The sequence below is a fragment of the Salvelinus namaycush genome, chromosome 2, assembly GCF_016432855.1.
Source record: "Salvelinus namaycush isolate Seneca chromosome 2, SaNama_1.0, whole genome shotgun sequence".
Taxonomy (NCBI): Eukaryota; Metazoa; Chordata; class Actinopteri; order Salmoniformes; family Salmonidae; genus Salvelinus; species Salvelinus namaycush.
In genome coordinates, this window is record NC_052308.1 from 27,296,983 (window position 1) to 27,318,277 (window position 21,295).

Sequence of the window (21,295 nt, forward strand, 5' to 3'; positions counted from 1 at the left end):
CTTCCTCACCAGCACTGAGGTGAGGAATTGGGTATTTGTGTTGTCTTGATTTGTTTTGTCTGGTTGTTCCTTTGAGTGATCACATGACTTGTGGTTCTTGTAAACATGAACCCAGTGACCCAGGCAATCACAGGGTTGCTCTGTGTGTGTGAGTCAGTTGTTATGCAACCTCGTTTCTGGTAAAGGGAACCTCACACTTCCTGTAAAATCACTACTACATCAAGAAGGAGCTTTTCTCCTCTGTAGAGACTCTGAGAGGTTCAGCCTATCAGGGAGGTTGGTACAAAGATCTTTAGTGGTTCACCCTATCAGATGTGTCTGAACAGGATCAGTACAGAGACTCCACTACACACCCAATTGGAAGGGTCAGAAAAATGACCCTCAGGGACACAGCCAATCGGAGGGGTCAGAAAAATGACCCTCAGGGACACAGCCAATTGGAAGGGTCAGAAAAATGACCCTCAGGGACACAGCCAATCGGAGGGGTCAGAAAAATGACCCTCAGGGATACAGACTATGAGACCTTGGCGTGGTACAGCATAGTGGAGAGGTGTGACTAGGGAGTGAACTGAGTCACTTCTCTGGGGTCAGGCTGTCGAGACACTGTCTTCTATCTCTCATCTATGTGTCAACACCAGACCTGAATCGGGAAACAGGATATGATCTCGTAAAGGGGCAAAATGGGGATGGGAATGGGAAGTAGGTAGAAGCTGCCCTTAGCCACTGATACAGGGTCAGATGTTAATTAATCCCTCCCTCTAATGATTTAGGATTGTGAGTAGGGTCATCTGGTTAAATACTACCTAGAGTGCAGAATTGCACCAGCAGAGGGGGCTAAACTATTTTCTGAACAGACTGGAGAGAAACACTTACCTGTGTACAGGTAGAATGTGTGTGTGGTTGTGGAAGTGAGGGGGGGGGGGGGTTAAATGACACTGACTGAGTGAACACAGTGCACAGTTCCAGAAAAACCTGGATTTACTATCCACATATCACTTATTTTTTTTGTAAGCTGTCATTCAACCAGTATCAACCTGTTTGGACCAACATTTCCTTAAAATAATCACAAGGACGGACATGTTTTTAAAAAGTTATCATTGTTGTCATGGTATGAGAAATCTGTGATTCAGTTTGTTGTGGTTGTTCACCTATTATATTTTTCTAAATGGTTTGGGCAAAGTTTGATTCTGCCTCTGTACTCATGCCTTTATGTCTCAGCATTGTCATTCCTTAGGCTGGTAGCTGATGGAAAATGCCCTCATTAATTTCCAGTCTGTCATTGTTAATAGCAGAGGGAGTTGTTGCTCACATGGTTGAACAGCATTCTGTCATGTAACAGACAACATTATGGTCTGCTACCATTCTGTTGAAGATACCAAGCATTATAAACATGTAATACCTGTGTGTGTTATCAGAGAACCATAACTCGGAGAGCCTTATCGCTCGGAGAGCCTCATCACTCGGAGAGCCTTATCGCTCGGAGAGCCTTATCACTGTGGAAGGGTGTGTGTGTGTCAGTGGAGTCTGTGCGATTCGAGGGCGTCAGGCCCCGTCTCTCAGAGACGTAGCTGCCCCCTCTTTCTTGGCATTTGTGTCTGTGTTTTTGTGTGTGTTTCAGCCATACTCACAGCTCACAGGGAAGGTGAATGGATTTCCCAGCTTGGGGCAGAGTTCTGTGGGAGTTCTGTGTGTGTGTTTGACAGGGGGCATCTGCTGCGGGGTTCCGGACACTGAGTCCCCTTTGTTCCTCCCACGGACAGCGATATTCTGGACACCCTGGCATTCATTTATGAGGAGGAGGAGGAGGAGGAGAGGAAACGCAGTTGGTTTGGGGAGGAAGGGGCAGTGACTAACCCTGTCCCTGTGACTCTTTGAGTGGAGAGGCGCGGTGTCACGAGCAGAGACCAGAGAGAGACTGTATAAGAGCTCAACCCGGCTAGCAGAGTACTCTCTCTGAGTGTCTGTATGAACGGTGTGTAGTGGTAGAGGTGTCTGGAATACAGTAACAGACAGTATGTTGATCTGACGATTGTTGAATTGTCCGCCTCCCTGGTAAGGATGTAGGATCATCCGTGTCGTGATCTTTCCCCCCTTCTGCCTCTGTTTCCATCTGGCTGTGGGATTGTCTCTGTTTGGATATAATACGATACAATATGACTGGACTGCTACTGACTGTATCAGCAGTTTGTGACTGGACAGTAAGCAAGGAATGGGGTATAATTTGTGACTGGACTGTAAGCAAGGAATGAGATATAATTTGTCACTGTGCAAATAGGTTGTTTGAATGCATGCTTTGTGTGGTGGGTTGGTGTGGTGAGTAGACTGGCTTCATTGAGTCACAGATATATCCTTGTATAATGGATAACTTGCCATGGAGAATGGAACAGTCATGTTTATATAAGATTGGATGGAAATCTCAGTTATGTACATCCAAACTGCTACTGTAACTGCTACTGTAACTGCTACTGTAACTGCTACTGTAACTGCTACTGTAACTGCTACTGTAACTGCTACTGTTACTGTTACTGTTACTGCTACTGCTACTGTTACTGTAACTGTTACTGCTACTGTTACTGCTACTGTTACTGTTACTGCTACTGTTACTGCTACTGTAACTGCTACTGTAACTGCTACTGTAACTGCTACTGTAACTGCTACTGTTACTGCTACTGTTACTGCTACTGCTACTGCTACTGTAACTGCTACTGTAACTGCTACTGTAACTGCTACTGCTACTGTTACTGCTACTGTTACTGTAACTGCTACTGTAACTGCTACTGTAACTGCTACTGTTACTGCTACTGTTACTGCTACTGCTACTGCTACTGTAACTGCTACTGCTACTGCTACTGTAACTGCTACTGTAACTGTTACTGTTACTGCTACTGTTACTGCTACTGTTACTGTAACTGTTACTGTTACTGTTACTGTTACTGCTACTGCTACTGTTACTGCAACTGTTACTGCTACTGTAACTGCTACTGTAACTGCTACTGTAACTGCTACTGTAACTGCTACTGTAACTGCTACTGTTACTGCTACTGTAACTGCTACTGTTACTGTAACTGTTACTGTTACTGCTACTGTAACTGTTACTGTTACTGTTACTGCTACTGCTACTGTTACTGCAACTGTTACTGCTACTGTAACTGCTACTGTAACTGCTACTGTAACTGCTACTGTAACTGCTACTGTAACTGCTACTGTAACTGCTACTGTTACTGCTACTGTAACTGCTACTGTTACTGTTACTGCTACTGTAACTGCTACTGTAACTGTTACTGTTACTGTAACTGTTACTGTTACTGTTACTGTTACTGCTACTGTTACTGCAACTGTTACTGCTACTGTAACTGCTACTGTAACTGCTACTGTAACTGCTACTGTAACTGCTACTGTTACTGTTACTGCTACTGTTACTGCTACTGTAACTGTTACTGCTACTGTTACTGCTACTGTTACTGCAACTGTTACTGCTACTGTAACTGCTACTGTAACTGCTACTGTAACTGCTACTGTAACTGCTACTGTAACTGCTACTGTTACTGTTACTGTTACTGCTACTGTTACTGCTACTGCTACTGTAACTGTTACTGTTACTGCTACTGTTACTGCTACTGTAACTGCTACTGTAACTGCTACTGTAACTGCTACTGTAACTGTAACTGCTACTGTAACTGTTACTGCTACTGTTACTGCTACTGTTACTGCAACTGTTACTGCTACTGTAACTGCTACTGTAACTGCTACTGTAACTGCTACTGTAACTGCTACTGTAACTGCTACTGTAACTGCTACTGTTACTGTTACTGTTACTGCTACTGTTACTGCTACTGTAACTGTTACTGCTACTGTTACTGCTACTGTTACTGCAACTGTTACTGCTACTGTAACTGCTACTGTAACTGCTACTGTAACTGCTACTGTAACTGCTACTGTTACTGTTACTGCTACTGTTACTGCTACTGCTACTGTAACTGTTACTGTTACTGCTACTGTTACTGCTACTGTAACTGCTACTGTAACTGCTACTGTAACTGCTACTGTAACTGCTACTGTAACTGCTACTGTTACTGTTACTGTTACTGCTACTGTAACTGCTACTGTAACTGTTACTGTAACTGTTACTGCTACTGTAACTGCTACTGTAACTGTTACTGCTACTGTTACTGCTACTGTTACTGCTACTGCTACTGTTACTGTTACTTTCACTGTAACTGTTACTGCTACTGTAACTGCTACTGTAACTGTTACTGCTACTGTAACTGCTACTGCAACTGTTACTGTTACTGCTACTGCTACGGTTACTGCTACTGTAACTGCTACTGTAACTGTTACTGTAACTGCTACTGTTACTGTTACTGTAACTGTTACTGTTACTGTTACTGCTACTGTAACTGCTACTGTTACTGCTACTGCTGCTGTAACTGTTACTGTTACTGTTACTGTAACTGTTACTGTAACTGTTACTGTTACTGCTACTGTTACTGTTACTGTTACTGCTACTGTTACTGCAACTGTTACTGTAACTGTTACTGCTACTGCTACTGCTACTGTTACTGTTACTGTAACTGCTACTGTTACTGTAACTGTTACTGTTACTGCTACTGTTACTGCTACTGTTACTGCTACTGCTACTGTTACTGTAACTGTTACTGTTACTGCTACTGTTACTGTTACTGTAACTGCTACTGTTACTGTTACTGTTACTGTAACTGTTACTGCTACTGTTACTGCTACTGCTACTGTTACTGTAACTGTTACTGTTACTGCTACTGTTACTGTTACTGTAACTGCTACTGTTACTGTTACTGTTACTGCAACTGTTACTGCTACTGTTACTGCTACTGCTACTGTTACTGCTACTGCTACTGTTACTGTTACTGCTACTGCTACTGTTACTGCTACTGTTACTGCTACTGTTACTGCTACTGCTACTGTTACTGTTACTGTTACTGTTACTGCTACTGTTACTGTTACTGCTACTGTTACTGCAACTGTTACTGTAACTGTTACTGCTACTGTAACTGCTACTGTAACTGTTACTGTTACTGTAACTGTTACTGTTACTGCTACTGCTACTGCTACTGTTACTGCTACTGTTACTGTTACTGTTACTGCAACTGTTACTGTTACTGCTACTGCTACTGCTACTGTTACTGCTACTGCAACTGTTACTGCTACTGCTACTGTTACTGTTACTGCTACTGTTACTGTTACTGTAACTGTTACTGTTACTGTTACTGCTACTGTTACTGTTACTGCTACTGTTACTGTTACTGCTACTGCTACTGTTACTGTTACTGCTACTGTTACTGCTACTGTTACTGCAACTGTTACTGCTACTGTTACTGTAACTGTTACTGCTACTGTTACTGTTACTGCAACTGTTACTGTTACTGCTACTGTTACTGCTACTGTTACTGCTACTGTTACTGCAACTGTTACTGTAACTGTTACTGCTACTGTTACTGCTACTGTTACTGTTACTGTAACTGTTACTGTTACTGCTACTGTTACTGTTACTGTTACTGCTACTGTTACTGTTACTGCTACTGTTACTGTTACTGTTACTGCTACTGTTACTGCTACTGTTACTGTTACTGCTACTGTTACTGTTACTGCTGCTGTTACTGCTACTGTTACTGTTACTGTTACTGTTACTGCTACTGTTACTGTTACTGCTACTGTTACTGCTACTGTTACTGTTACTGTTACTGTTACTGCTACTGTTACTGTTACTGCTACTGTTACTGCTACTGTAACTGTTACTGCTACTGCTACTGCTACTGTAACTGTTACTGTTACTGTTACTGTTACTGTAACTGTTACTGCTACTGTTACTGTTACTGCTACTGTTACTGCTACTGTTACTGCTACTGTTACTGTTACTGCTACTGCTACTGCTACTGCTACTGTTACTGCTACTGTTACTGTTACTGTTACTGCTACTGTTACTGTTACTGTTACTGCAACTGCTACTGCTACTGCTACTGTTACTGCTACTGCTACTGTTACTGTTACTGTTACTATTACTGCAACTGTTACTGTTACTGTTACTGCTACTGCTACTGTTACTGTTACTGCTACTGTTACTGTTACTGCTACTGCTACTGCTACTGTTACTGTTACTGTTACTGTTACTGTTACTGCTACTGCTACTGCTACTGTTACTGCTACTGTTACTGTTACTGCTACTGTTACTGCAACTGTTACTGTTACTGCTACTGCTACTGCTACTGCTACTGCTACTGCAACTGTTACTGCTACTGTTACTGCTACTGCTACTGCTACTGCTACTGCTACTGCTACTGTTACTGCTACTGCTACTGCTACTGTTACTGCTACTGTTACTGCTACTGTAACTGCTACTGTAACTGCTACTGTAACTGCTACTGTAACTGCTACTGCTACTGCTACTGCTACTGCTACTGTAACTGCTACTGTTACTGCTACTGTTACTGCTACTGTTACTGCTACTGCTACTGCTACTGTTACTGCTACTGTTACTGTTACTGCTACTGCTACTGCTACTGCTACTGTTACTGCTACTGTTACTGTTACTGTTACTGTTACTGCTACTGCTACTGTTACTGTTACTGTAACTGCTACTGTAACTGCTACTGTAACTGCTACTGTAACTGCTACTGTTACTGTTACTGCTACTGCTACTGTTACTGCTACTGTTACTGCTACTGTAACTGCTACTGTAACTGTAACTGTTACTGCTACTGTTACTGCTACTGCTACTGTTACTGCTACTGTTACTGCTACTGTTACTGCTACTGTTACTGCTACTGTAACTGCTACTGTAACTGCTACTGTAACTGCTACTGTTACTGTTACTGTTACTGCTACTGCTACTGTTACTGTTACTGCTACTGCTACTGTTACTGCTACTGCTACTGTAACTGCTACTGTTACTGCTACTGTAACTGCTACTGTTACTGCTACTGTAACTGTTACTGTAACTGCTACTGTTACTGCTACTGTAACTGTTACTGCTACTGTTACTGCTACTGTTACTGCTACTGCTACTGTTACTGCTACTGTTACTGCTACTGTTACTGCTACTGTTACTGCTACTGTAACTGTTACTGCTACTGTTACTGCTACTGCTACTGTTACTGCTACTGTAACTGCTACTGTTACTGCTACTGTAACTGTTACTGCTACTGTTACTGCAACTGTTACTGCTACTGTAACTGCTACTGTTACTGCTACTGTTACTGCTACTGTAACTGTTACTGCTACTGTTACTGCTACTGTTACTGCTACTGTTACTGCTACTGTTACTGCTACTGTAACTGCTACTGTAACTGCTACTGTTACTGCTACTGTAACTGTTACTGCTACTGTTACTGCAACTGTTACTGCTACTGTTACTGCTACTGTTACTGCTACTGTTACTGCAACTGTTACTGCTACTGCTACTGCAACTGTTACTGCTACTGTTACTGTTACTGCTACTGTTACTGTTACTGTTACTGTTACTGTTACTGCTACTGCTACTGCTACTGTAACTGCTACTGTAACTGCTACTGTTACTGTTACTGTTACTGTTACTGTTACTGCTACTGTAACTGTTACTGCTACTGTAACTGTTACTGTTACTGTTACTGTTACTGTAACTGTTACTGTTACTGCTACTGTAACTGCTACTGTAACTGCTACTGTTACTGTTACTGCTACTGTAACTGTTACTGCTACTGTAACTGTTACTGTTACTGCTACTGTAACTGCTACTGTTACTGTTACTGTTACTGTTACTGTTACTGTAACTGCTACTGTAACTGCTACTGTAACTGCTACTGTTACTGTTACTGTTACTGCTACTGTAACTGTTACTGCTACTGTAACTGTTACTGTTACTGCTACTTTTACTGCTACTGTAACTGCTACTGTAACTGTTACTGCTACTGTAACTGTTACTGCTACTGTAACTGTTACTGCTACTGTAACTGTAACTGTTACTGCTACTTTTACTGCTACTGTAACTGCTACTGTAACTGCTACTGCTACTGTTACTGCTACTGCTACTGTTACTGCTACTGTTACTGCTACTGTAACTGCTACTGCTACTGTTACTGCTACTGTTACTGTTACTGCTACTGTAACTGTTACTGCTACTGTTACTGCTACTGTTACTGCTACTGTAACTGTTACTGCTACTGTTACTGCTACTGTAACTGCTACTGTTACTGCTACTGCAACTGTTACTGCTACTGTTACTGTTACTGTTACTGCAACTGTTACTGCTACTGTTACTGCTACTGCTACTGTTACTGCTACTGTTACTGCAACTGCTACTGTTACTGTAACTGCTACTGCTACTGTTACTGCTACTGCTACTGTTACTGCTACTGTAACTGCTACTGTTACTGCAACTGTTACTGCTACTGTTACTGCTACTGTTACTGTAACTGTTACTGCTACTGCAACTGTTACTGCTACTGTTACTGTTACTGTTACTGCAACTGTTACTGCTACTGTTACTGCTACTGTAACTGCTATTGTTACTGCTACTGCAACTGTTACTGCTACTGTTACTGTTACTGTTACTGCAACTGTTACTGCTACTGTTACTGCTACTGCTACTGTTACTGCTACTGCTACTGCTACTGTTACTGCTACTGTAACTGCTACTGTTACTGCTACTGTTACTGCTACTGTAACTGCTACTGTTACTGCTACTGCAACTGTTACTGCTACTGTTACTGTTACTGTTACTGCAACTGTTACTGCTACTGTTACTGCTACTGCTACTGTTACTGCTACTGTTACTGTAACTGCTACTGCTACTGTTACTGCTACTGCTACTGTTACTGCTACTGCTACTGCAACTGTTACTGCTACTGTTACTGTAACTGTTACTGCTACTGTAACTGCTACTGTAACTGCTACTGTAACTGCTACTGTTACTGTAACTGTTACTGCTACTGTAACTGCTACTGTAACTGCTACTGTTACTGTAACTGCTACTGTTACTGTAACTGCTACTGTTACTGTAACTGCTACTGTTACTGTAACTGCTACTGTTACTGTAACTGTTACTGCTACTGTAACTGCTACTGTAACTGCTACTGTAACTGCTACTGTTACTGTAACTGCTACTGTTACTGTAACTGCTACTGTTACTGTAACTGCTACTGTAACTGCTACTGTAACTGCTACTGTAACTGCTACTGTTACTGCAACTGTTACTGCTACTGTTACTGTAACTGTAACTGCTACTGTAACTGCTACTGCTACTGTTACTGTTACTGTTACTGTTACTGCTACTGTAACTGCTACTGTAACTGTTACTGTAACTGCTACTGTTACTGTAACTGCTACTGTAACTGTAACTGCTACTGTTACTGTAACTGCTACTGTTACTGTAACTGCTACTGTTACTGTAACTGCTACTGTTACTGTAACTGCTACTGTTACTGTAACTGTTACTGCTACTGTAACTGCTACTGTAACTGCTACTGTAACTGCTACTGTTACTGCAACTGTTACTGCTACTGTTACTGTAACTGTAACTGCTACTGTAACTGCTACTGCTACTGTTACTGTTACTGTTACTGTTACTGCTACTGTAACTGCTACTGTAACTGTTACTGTAACTGCTACTGTTACTGTAACTGTTACTGCTACTGTAACTGCTACTGTAACTGCTACTGTAACTGCTACTGTTACTGCAACTGTTACTGCTACTGTTACTGTAACTGTAACTGCTACTGTAACTGCTACTGCTACTGCTACTGTTACTGTTACTGTTACTGTTACTGCTACTGTAACTGCTACTGTAACTGCTACTGTAACTGTAACTGCTACTGTAACTGTAACTGCTACTGTAACTGCTACTGCTACTGTTACTGTTACTGTTACTGCTACTGTTACTGCTACTGTAACTGTTACTGCTACTGTTACTGTAACTGTAACTGCTACTGTAACTGCTACTGCTACTGTTACTGTTACTGTTACTGCTACTGTTACTGCTACTGTAACTGTTACTGCTACTGCTACTTTTACTGCTACTGTAACTGCTACTGTAACTGTTACTGCTACTGTAACTGCTACTGTTACTGCTACTGATACTGCTACTGCTACTGCTACTGCTACTGTTACTGTAACTGTTACTGCTATTGTAACTGCTACTGTAACTGCTACTGTAACTGCTACTGTAACTGCTACTGCTATTGTAACTGCTACTGTAACTGCTACTGTAACTGCTACTGTAACTGCTACTGCTACTGTAACTGCTACTGATACTGTAACTGCTACTGTAACTGCTACTGCTACTGTTACTTGCTTCTTTCGTTGTCACAGTCAGTGAAACAATGTATATTTTGAAGCTTAATGTTATCTTCTGTAATTTATACCGAATTTGGTGTGTCCACTGGCTACTGATACTGTTCCTTTATTAGGGCTATGATGTGTGTCTGTTGTATTTGGAAGTGAAATATTCATTTCTCAGGTCTGAATCAGTTCCTGATTAGTGGGGCAGGATGAAAACCTGGAGTTCTGTGGACCTGAATGTGAAGAGCCGTTGTTTATGATTTGTGGTTGAAATGGATGTTTCCCTGGCCTGGTGTAACAGGAAGTTGTTGCCTCACTCCTGACCTTAGGAGTTGTGAAATCTGAGGCGACGAGGAAGGGAAACATAGAGTTGTGGTTGTTTTGGTGATCTAGCTCTTTTGGGTTTACCTAGGACTGATTTGGAATATGAAAAGGACTGCACCTCTCATTGTAAAGTGTCTTTCTCTCTTCGTCTTTTCCACTGACATAAAGATGTGGACAGGTGAAAACAACATCCTGGTAACTTACATGCTGAGCTCCTCCTCTTCCTGTAGAGCATAAGGCCGCAGAAAGCCTCCGCCATGCCGGGTGGCCCTCCGTTTGCCCTCTGCTTTCTGATCAGTGCCAATGAAGGAGATGAAGCTACGTTGGGACTCTTGAGATCTACCCCATTTAAGTAATGTGCTGAGCTCATGGTTTGGGAGGGTGGGCCGAGAAATGGGGGGTTATTTTTAGAGTTCTGTTGACTCCAAACTAACAGAACAGGAGATGAAGGGATGAATGTGTTATTAGTGTGTCATTTCTCCGTCTGTCTGCTAGTTCACTGAAATGGATTTCAGAACATCACATGTTAAGCCATAATATATGAGCAGCTTCATAAATCACACCCTCTTCAGGGGTATGTGCCGTTGTGATGAATGCTTTCGAGAACTATTGCAGCCATATGGAAACTCCTCATCACATCATGCACACACACACCCACACGGTCCATTGCATCAATTGTTTTGGAAAGTCATTTCTATTATAAGCCTGAGCATGTGTGCTGTCCACCTGTTGCCTCACCGTGGCCTATGATGCCAGACCACCTGACTAGAACAGTTCCTTGTACTACTGTAATATCACCATGTGCTCCCCTGTACTACTGTAATATCACCATGTGCTCCCCTGTACTACTGTAATATCACCATGTGCTCCCCTGTACTACTGTAATATCACCATGTACTCCCTTGTACTACTGTAATATCACCATGTACTCCCTTGTACTACTTTACTATCACCATGTACTCCCTTGTACTACTGTGATATCACCATGTGCTACCTTGTACTACTGTAATATCACCATGTGCTCCCCTGTACTACTGTGATATCACCATGTACTCCCTTGTACTACTGTAATATCACCATGTGCTACCTTGTACTACTGTAATATCACCATGTACTCCCTTGTACTACTTTACTATCACCATGTGCTCCCTTGTACTACTGTAATATCACCATGTGCTCCCCTGTACTACTGTGATATCACCATGTGCTACCTTGTACTACTGTAATATCACCATGTGCTCCCTTGTTCTACTGTAATATCACCATGTGCTCCCTTGTACTACTGTACTATCACCATGTACTCCCCTGTACTACTGTACTATCACCATGTGCTCCCCTGTACTACTGTAATATCACCAGGTACTACTGTAATATCACAATGTACTCCCTTGTACTACTGTACTATCACCATGTGCTACCTTGTTCTACTGTAATATCACCATGTACTCCCCTGTACTACTGTACTATCACCATGTACTCCCCTGTACTACTGTACTATCACCATGTGCTACCTTGTTCTACTGTAATATCACCATGTGCTACCTTGTACTACTGTAATATCACCATGTGCTCCCTTGTACTACTGTAATATCACCATGTACTACTGTACTATCACCATGTACTCCCCTGTACTACTGTACTATCACCATGTACTCCCCTGTACTACTGTACTATCACCATGTGCTCCTTGTACTACTGTACTATCACCATGTGCTACCTTGTACTACTGTACTATCACCATGTGCTACCTTGTACTACTGTACTATCACCATGTACTCCCCTGTACTACTGTAATATCACCATGTGCTCCTTGTACTACTGTAATATCACCATGTACTACTGTACTATCACCATGTGCTCCCTTGTTCTACTGTAATATCACCATGTGCTACCTTGTACTACTGTACTATCACCATGTACTACTGTACTATCACCATGTACTCCCCTGTACTACTGTACTATCACCATGTGCTACCTTGTACTACTGTACTATCACCATGTGCTCCCCTGTACTACTGTACTATCACCATGTACTACCTTGTACTACTGTAATATCACCATGTACTACCTTGTACTACTGTAATATCACCATGTACTACTGTAATATCAGCAGGTACTACCTTGTACTACTTGTACTACCTTGTACTACTTGTACTACCTGAATGTGTATTGCTGTATCTCATTGGTTTCTCTCTCTCTCTGTCTGTAGTTTGCAGCCCACCCTCTCCGGGGTGTCCAGAGATGTAGAGAGCAGCGTGAGGAGCACAGCCCCATCTTTCCCAGCAGCACTTTCTCACCAAGAGGTAACATAATGTTTGTGTGTGTGTGTGTCACTGTGTTTGCTTCTCACTGTATATCTATGTGTGTTCCTGTGTGTTAGATACTGTATTCAGAGAGAAGGGGAGAAGCAGGGTGTGCCAGGGCTCATGTGAATGTGACTTCCCTGGTTAAATCATGGATACAAGGCGAGAGATTGAGATATTCCTGGTCAGGTGGTATGACGTGCTAGTGGTCAATGTTAAAGGAACTGGTGCCTGGGGTCACCTGGATTCACCTGCTCCTGACTCCTAACCTGTCCATGTCCCTGTAGAGAAGCAAGGAAACCCCTCAACTCTCTGTTCCCTCTCGGGAGTCTCTGTGGTTGAGTCTTCTCAAACCACCTCTCCTCTCACAGAGTGGATACAGGCCGGCTCTGTCTGTGATCTCAGACGGCGGTCGGTGTGTGTGCTTTGTGTGTTTAAAGTGTATTAGGTGTATCTGCTCTGAGGGTGAGCAGCAACTGTATACCACATACACTGTCTCTCAGTAAAGGAGGGTGTGTGTTTCTCACTACCTACAGCAGTGTCTTGTATTGGATGACACTGCATCTGATGTAACAAAAATAAGATGAAGTGAAATTTCCCTATAAAGGACATCAGACACCAGCCAAAGCTTCAGACTGAGAAATAATTGTTTTCAAATACCTGCGAATCAGATACAGTCGGTATTCAATTATACTGTATATCTATTTTTAGTTTTAGCTACAGTATATCAAAACAGACCCTGTATCAGAACAGTCAGAGGCAGTACAGGAGCAGGGTTGTGGTGTGTGTGTCGTTGGGGGTCTGTGGGTTTGTCGTTTAGTAGTTTAAGGTTAAGTTGTGTGTGTGTGTGTATAGTCAGAATCACAGTTAGAGTGTGTATCCATGGTCGTCGGATGCAGCTGTTTGTGTGCGTGAGACCAAACGGGAAGGAACAGGGGACTCACACTGTCACCATAGCAACTCTGACACATGACACCCCACCCTGACACCCCACTCGTCTGAGGTGTGTAGGTCTGCCGGTAACGGCTGTGTACTGGCTGTATTCTGGCATGCCACGGACACACTAGCGGAAGGGTCTGTGTTCTGTGACAAGTGTTCCACACGGGCCCACGCACAAGTAAGGGGACGGGCACAGGTACCAAATCTGACAGAACTCTCACCCACTCCTTCTTACTACCACATGCACGCTCGCGCGCACACACACACAGGGCTCAGGGGAACAGGGTGTTCTTCAAAAGGGGAACAGAGAGTGAGGAGTTATTTTAGGCTTTAGGTCGGGCCGGCAGACATTTCACAGCGGAAAGGCTTGTGTGTGTGTGTGTGTGTGTGTGTGTGTGTGTGTGTGTGTGTGTGTGTGTGTGTGTGTGTGTGTGTGTGTGTGTGTGTGTGTGTGTGTGTGTGTGTGTGTGTGTGTGTGTGTGTGTGTGTTTGTGGTAGTGAGAAGATGGGTAGAAGTCTGTATGACTTTAAATCTGTGCCCCTCCCTTACTGGACAATCCTGGAACCCCCTTACCCAGGAATGACCACTCTGTACTGATTGATTGGAACCTGGCTGAGATGAGCAGGAGAGCAGGAGGGCTGATTACACTCCCGTAAGCTTACTACACTGTGTACTGGACACACTCTACGTAATGCTGAGGGAGGTAAACATGCAGGATTTCATTCATACTTCTTCTGTTTGCTTGTGTTATTCATACAAATATCTTACACAGTATTTGTGAGCATTGAATGGATATCAAAGGAGGATGGGACCGGAAAGAGTTGTCATGGATCTTAACCCGTTTTGATGCCATGCATGAAGATAAGTTAGTTGTTGTCACTTTGTCACATCATGAATTGGCACCCAGCCAGCCTATCATATCATGGTTTCCTTTATATGTTGAAATATTAACAGGTGTCTGTGTGTGCTAGCATCTATATCATTTGTCTATTCATGACAGTATTAAACTTCCATAAACTGTTGTACCAATGTCAAGCTGTGTGTGTGTGGTTGTGTCTCTCTGTGTGTCCTTCTATTGTCTATATTCATTCTTCCATTCATGTGGGCAGCTCCAGGTGTGTGTCCTGCTATCCTCCCATTCCTCCTCCTGCAGCGTGGCTGTGCCCCTGCCATGGAAAGAGACAGCTGCCTTTTATTCTCTGCCACAGATGACCCACAATCCAGTTATAAGCGCGCCCCTTATTTAGCTCTGCCCTGGCTAGAGACTGTAATAAGGTGTGTGTGTGTGTATGGGGGTGTGTGTGTGTGTGTGTGTGCAGCCCTGATTTAGCTGCTGTGGGACGTTATAAGGAGCTAGCGCCAATGGTACCACCAGAACTATAAATAGACTCACACACATTAACAACCTGAGCTGATGTTCCAGCCTCTGTTCTCTCTGTCTGTCTGTGTGTCCGTGTGTGTGTGTCTGTGTGTGTACGTCTCTGCACGTGTACAATGTATGTGTAATTCCCAATGCTTCTCCAATGTATGCTGTGTGTCTGTGTGCACATGTATTTATGTTAGTACGTAAGTATCTGCATGAGTATCAGCGAGTAAACGTGTTTGTGTTTGACTAATCTGTAGTGTAGTTCAGTTCTAACCCCTGACCCTGCCCCCCTCCTGTCTCTCCCCACCCACTCCCTGATGAGAGAGAGCTTTGAAACAAAGCCGCTGTGACATCACAGCACCCGGCACACAATGGCTGCTTTTTGCACCCACCGCGTCACAGATGCCTGCAAAACTGAGTGTATGCCAGGCAACTGGAGGGCCATGTGGGAGAACCCACTGCCGGGTAGCGGTTTGTCAGTAAGTGAGATGTGGAAGGAACTGAAAGCATGTGTGTCAGCAGCAGGAGAGGGGAAGTAGAGAGGTACCCATGTACAGTATATTAATCTATGTATTACGTATCATTGCCACCATGCAAAGCTACAGCTACAGTGCATTCAGAAAGTATTCAGACCCGTTGACTTTTTACACATTTTGTTATGTTACAGCATTACTCAAATTGATTAAATAGTTTTTTTCTCCCTCATCAATCTACACACAATACTCCATAAAGACAAAGCAAAAACAGGTTTTTAGTTTTTTTTTGCAAATGTATAAAAAATATAATATGAGAATCTTGAGAGTCTTTAGGTGCCTTTTGGCAAACTCCAAGAGTGCTGTCATGTGCCTTTTACTGAAGAGTGGCTTCAGTCTGGCCACTTCCATCAAGGCCTGATTGGTGGAGTGCTGCAGAGATGGTTGTCGTTCTGGAATGTTCTCCCATCTCCACAGAGGAACTCTGGAGCTCTGTCAGAGTGACCATCGGGTTCTTGGTCACCTCCCTGACCAAGGCCCTTCTCCCCGATTGCTCAGTTTGGCCGGACGGCCAGCTCTAGGAAGAGTCTTGGAGGTTCCAAACTTCTTCCATTTTAAGAATGATGGAGGCCGCTGTGTTCTTGGTGACCTTCAATGCTGCAGAATTGTTTTGGTACCCTTCCCCAGATCTGTGCCTTGACACAATCCTGTCTTGGAGCTCTACGGACAATTCCTTTGACCTCATGTCGTGGTTTTAGCTCTGACATGCACTGTTAACTGTGGGACCTTATATAGACAGGTGTGTGCCTTTCCAAATGATGTCAAATCAATTGAATTTACCACAGGTGGACTCCAATCAAGTTGTAAAAACATCTCAAGGTTGATCAATGGAAACAGGATGCACCTGAGCTCAATTCCGAGTCTCATAGCAAAGGGTCTGAATACTTATGTAAATAAGTTATTTCTGTGTTTGTTATGTTATACATTTGCAGAAATGTCTAAAAACCTGTTTTCCTTTAGTCATTATGGGGTATTTTGTGTAGATTTCTGAGATGTTATATATTTCATCTATTTTAGAATAAGACTGTAACGTAAGAAAATGTGGAAAAAGTCAAGGGGTCTGAATACGTTCCGAATGCACTGTAACTGCCAAAATAAAGGAAACACCAACATATAGGGTGTTGGCCCACCATGAGCCACCAGAACAGCTTCAATGCACCTTCATATAGATTCTACAAGTGTCTCTGGAAGTCTATTGGAGGGATGTGATGCCATTCTTCCATGAGAAATTCCAGTTGGTGTTTTGTTGATGGTTGTGGAAACGCTGTCTCCAGAATCTCCCATAAGTGTTGAATTGGGTTGATCTGGTGACTGAGACACATACACCATTTAAAGCCTCTATGCTCCTTTGAGACCCCTCTTTCAAAGTCACTGAGATCTCTTCTTCTAGCCATGTTAGACAAAATAATGGCAAACTGGGCATTTTTATACATGACCCTAAGTATGATGGGATGTTAATTGCTTAATTAACTCTGGAACCACACCTGTGTGGAAGCACCTGCTTTCAACATACTTTGTATCCCTCATTTACGATGTCATCATGGTGAGCGTGAACTGAGTGTGTATGAGAGTGAGAGAATGCACAGGCAGCACTGAGCATTGAATGAGGTGGTGTCCCGTAGGGTAGCTCAACCAGACAGAAGTTTTGCCTTTTTCGCATAATATTTCCAATCGTTTACCTTGGGGTAGGAGTAAAAAGTATATTTGGAACTGAACATGATTAACTATGTTGAGAGTGTTAGCATGCATTAGCATTAAACTAAGTTAAACTTTGCCATATCACGCAAAGGTTTGCTTCTGAATCTCAGCTAGCATTCTAAGCTAAACCAGCAAGAGCACATTGAGACATGCTGGGAGACTAGCATGTTGAACTAAACCAGCTAGATTACATTAAGATGTGCTGAAATCATTGGCATGCTAACATGAAGGGCCTTTTCTTCTATTGTGTTTTTGACTGTACATTTGTTTGTGTGTAACTCTGTGTTGTTTTTGACTGTACATTTGTTTGTGTGTAACTCTGTGTTGTTGTTTTTGACTGTACATTTGTTTGTGTGTAACTCTGTGTTGTTGTTTTTGACTGTACATTTGTTTGTGTGTAACTCTGTGTTGTTTTTGACTGTACATTTGTTTGTGTGTAACTCTGTGTTGTTGTTTTTGACTGTACATTTGTTTGTGTGTAACTCTGTGTTGTTTTTGACTGTACATTTGTTTGTGTGTAACTCTGTGTTGTTGTTTTTGACTGTACATTTGTTTGTGTGTAACTCTGTGTTGTTGTATGTGTCTACTGCTTTGCTTTATCTTGGCCAGGTCACAGTTGTAAATGAGAACTTGTTCTCAACTAGCCTACCTGGTTAAATAAAGGTGAAATAAAAAAATAAAAATGAAGCTCAACTAGATCACCAAGATATGCAGGAAATATCATCATGCTAAGCTAAACGTAGGAGTGGACACAGAGGCACTCTGGCTGGCATTCCTAGGCGAGCCGATTGAGTTTGAAAATGTAATCACCCAATTCGTCAGGGCCTATAAATACAACCAGAGGCATTGTGTCTGTCAGTGTGTAGCTAGTGGTGTAATAGTGTTAATAGTATCAGTAGTGGTGTAATAGTGTTAATAGTGGCAGCAGTAGTGGTGTAATAGTGTTAATAGTAGTAGCAGCAGTAGTGGTGTAATAGTGTTAATAGCAGCAGTAGTGGTGTAATAGTGTTCATAATAGCAGCAGTAGTGGTGTAATAGTGTTAATAGCAGTAGTAGTGGTGTAATAGTGTTAATAGTATCAGTAGTAGTGGTGTAATTGTGTTAATAGTATCAGTAGTGGTGTAATAGTGTTAATAGTATCAGTAGTGGTGTAATAGTGTTAATAGTATCAGTAGTGGTGTAATAGTGTTAATAGTATCAGTAGTGGTGAAATAGTGTTAATAGTAGCAGCAGTAGTGGTGTAATAGTATCAGTAGTGGTGTAATAGTGTTAATAGTATCAGTAGTGGTGTATTAGTGTTAATATCAGCAGTAGTGGTGTAATAGTGTTAATAGTATCAGTAGTGGTGTAATAGTGTTAATAGCAGCAGTAGTGGTGTAATAGTGTTAATAGTAGTAGTAGTGGTGTAATAGTGTTAATAGTAGCAGTAGTGGTTTAGTAGTGTTAATAGTATCAGTAGTGGTGTAATAGTGTTAATAGTAGCAGCAGTAGTCGTGTAATAGTGTTAATAGCAGCAGTAGTGGTGTAATAGTGTTAATAGAAGCAGCAGTAGTGGTTTAATAGTGTTAATAGTAGCAGCAGTAGTGGTGTAATAGTGTTAATAGTATCAGTAGTGGTGTAATAGTGTTAATAGTAGCAGCAGTAGTGGTGTAATAGTGTTAATAATAGCAGCAGTAGTGGTGTAATAGTGTTAATAGTATCAGTAGTGGTGTAATAGTGTTAATAGTAGTAGCAGCAGTAGTGGTGTAATAGTGTTAATAGTAGCAGTAGTGGTGTAATAGTGTTAATAGTAGTAGTAGTGGTGTAATAGTGTTAATAGTATCAGTAGTGGTGTAATAGTGTTAATAGTAGCAGCAGTAGTGGTGTAATAGTGTTAATAGTAGCAGCAGTAGTGGTGTAATAGTGTTAATAGTAGCAGTAGTGGTGTAATAGTGTTAATAGTAGCAGTAGTGGTGTAATAGTGTTAATAGCAGCAGCAGTAGTGGTGTAATAGTGTTAATAGTAGCAGCAGTAGTGGTGTAATAGTGTTAATAGTAGCAGCAGTAGTGGTGTAATAGTGTTAATAGTATCAGTAGTGGTGTAATAGTGTTAATAGTAGCAGCAGTAGTGGTGTAATAGTGTTAATAGTAGCAGCAGTAGTGGTGTAATAGTGTTAATAGTAGCAGCAGTAGTGGTGTAATAGTGTTAATAGTATCAGTAGTGGTGTAATAGTGTTAATAGTATCAGTAGTGGTGTAATAGTGTTAATAGCAGCAGTAGTGGTGTAATAGTGTTAATAGCAGCAGTAGTGGTGTAGTAGTGTTAATAGCAGCAGTAGTGGTTTAGTAGTGTTAATAGCAGCAGTAGTGGTGTAATAGTGTTAATAGCAGCAGTAGTAGTGGTGTAATAGCGTTAATAGTATCAGTAGTGGTGTAATAGCGTTAATAGTATCAGTAGTGGTGTAATAGTGTTAATAGTAGTAGTAGTGGTGTAATAATGTTAATAGTATCAGTAGTGGTGTAATAGTGTTAATAGTAGCAGCAGTAGTGGTGTAATAGTGTTAATAGCAGCAGTAGTGGTGTAATAGTGTTAATAGCAGCAGTAGTGGTGTAATAGTGTTAATAGTATCAGTAGTGGTGTAATAGTGTTAATAGTATCAGTAGTGGTGTAATAGTCTTAATAGTAGCAGCAGTAGTGGTGTATTAGTGTTGATAGCAGCAGTAGTGGTGTAATAGTGTTAATAGTAGCAGCAGTGGTGGAATAGTGTTAATAGTAGCAGTAGTGGTGTAATAGTGTTGATAGCAGCAGTAGTGGTGTAATAGTGTTAATTGCAGTAGTAGTGGTGTAATAGTGTTAATAGTAGCAGCAGTAGTGGTGTAATAGTATCAGTAGTGGTGTAATAGTGTTAATAGTAGCAGCAGTAGTGGTGTAATAGTGTTGATAGTAGCAGCAGTGGTGTCATAGTGTTGATAGTATCAGTAGTGGTGTAATAGTGTTAATAGCAGTAGTAGTGGTGTAATAGTGTTAATAGCAGCAGCAGTAGTGGTGTAATAGTGTTGATAGTATCAGCAGTGGTGTAATAGTGTTGATAGTATCAGTAGTGGTGTAATAGTGTTAATAGCAGTAGTAGTGGTGTAATAGTGTTAATAGCAGCAGCAGTAGTGGTGTAATAGTGTTGATAGTATCAGTAGTGGTGTAATAGTGTTAATAGCAGTAGTAGTGGTGTAATAGTGTTAATAGTAGCAGCAGTAGTGGTGTAATAGTGTTAATAGTAGCAGTAGTAGTGGTGTAATAGTGTTAATAGCAGCAGTAGTGGTGTAATAGTGTTAATAGCAGCAGTAGTAGTGGTGTAATAGTGTTAATAGCAGCAGTAGTAGTGGTGTAATAGTGTTAATAGCAGTAGTAGTGGTGTAATAGTGTTAATAGCAGCAGTAGTAGTGGTGTAATAGTGTTGATAGTATCAGTAGTGGTGTAATAGTGTTAATAGTAGCAGCAGTAGTGGTGTAATAGTGTTAATAGTAGTAGCAGCAGTAGTGGTGTAATAGTGTTAATAGTATCAGTAGTGGTGTAATAGTATCAGTAGTGGTGTAATAGTGTTAATAGTAGCAGCAGTAGTGGTGTAATAGTGTTGATAGTATCAGTAGTGGTGTAATAGTGTTGATAGTATCAGTAGTGGTGTAATAGTGTTAATAGTATCAGTAGTGGTGTAATAGTGTTAATAGTAGCAGCAGTAGTGGTGTAATAGTGTTAATAGTATCAGTAGTGGTGTAATAGTGTTAATAGTAGCAGCAGTAGTGGTGTAATAGTGTTAATAGTAGCAGCAGTGGTGTAATAGTGTTGATAGTATCAGTAGTGGTGTAATAGTG

The 21,295-nt window shown here is 41.7% G+C and overlaps 1 protein-coding gene across 5 annotated transcripts in view; it reads left to right on the forward strand.

The window, feature by feature from the left end:
- Positions 1–21,295, forward strand: part of LOC120060754 (transcription factor EB-like) — a 79,999-nt gene that overhangs the window by 22,123 nt on the left and 36,581 nt on the right. For 4 of the 5 annotated variants that reach the window (XM_039010168.1, XM_039010201.1, XM_039010193.1 and 1 more), the window contains exon 2: positions 12,821–12,914. The gene's annotated coding sequence lies outside the window, so the exon portion shown is untranslated. Of the gene's footprint in view, positions 1–1,969; positions 2,053–12,820; positions 12,915–21,295 lie in introns of those variants that run through there. The other variant, XM_039010177.1, reaches the window with a different exon arrangement.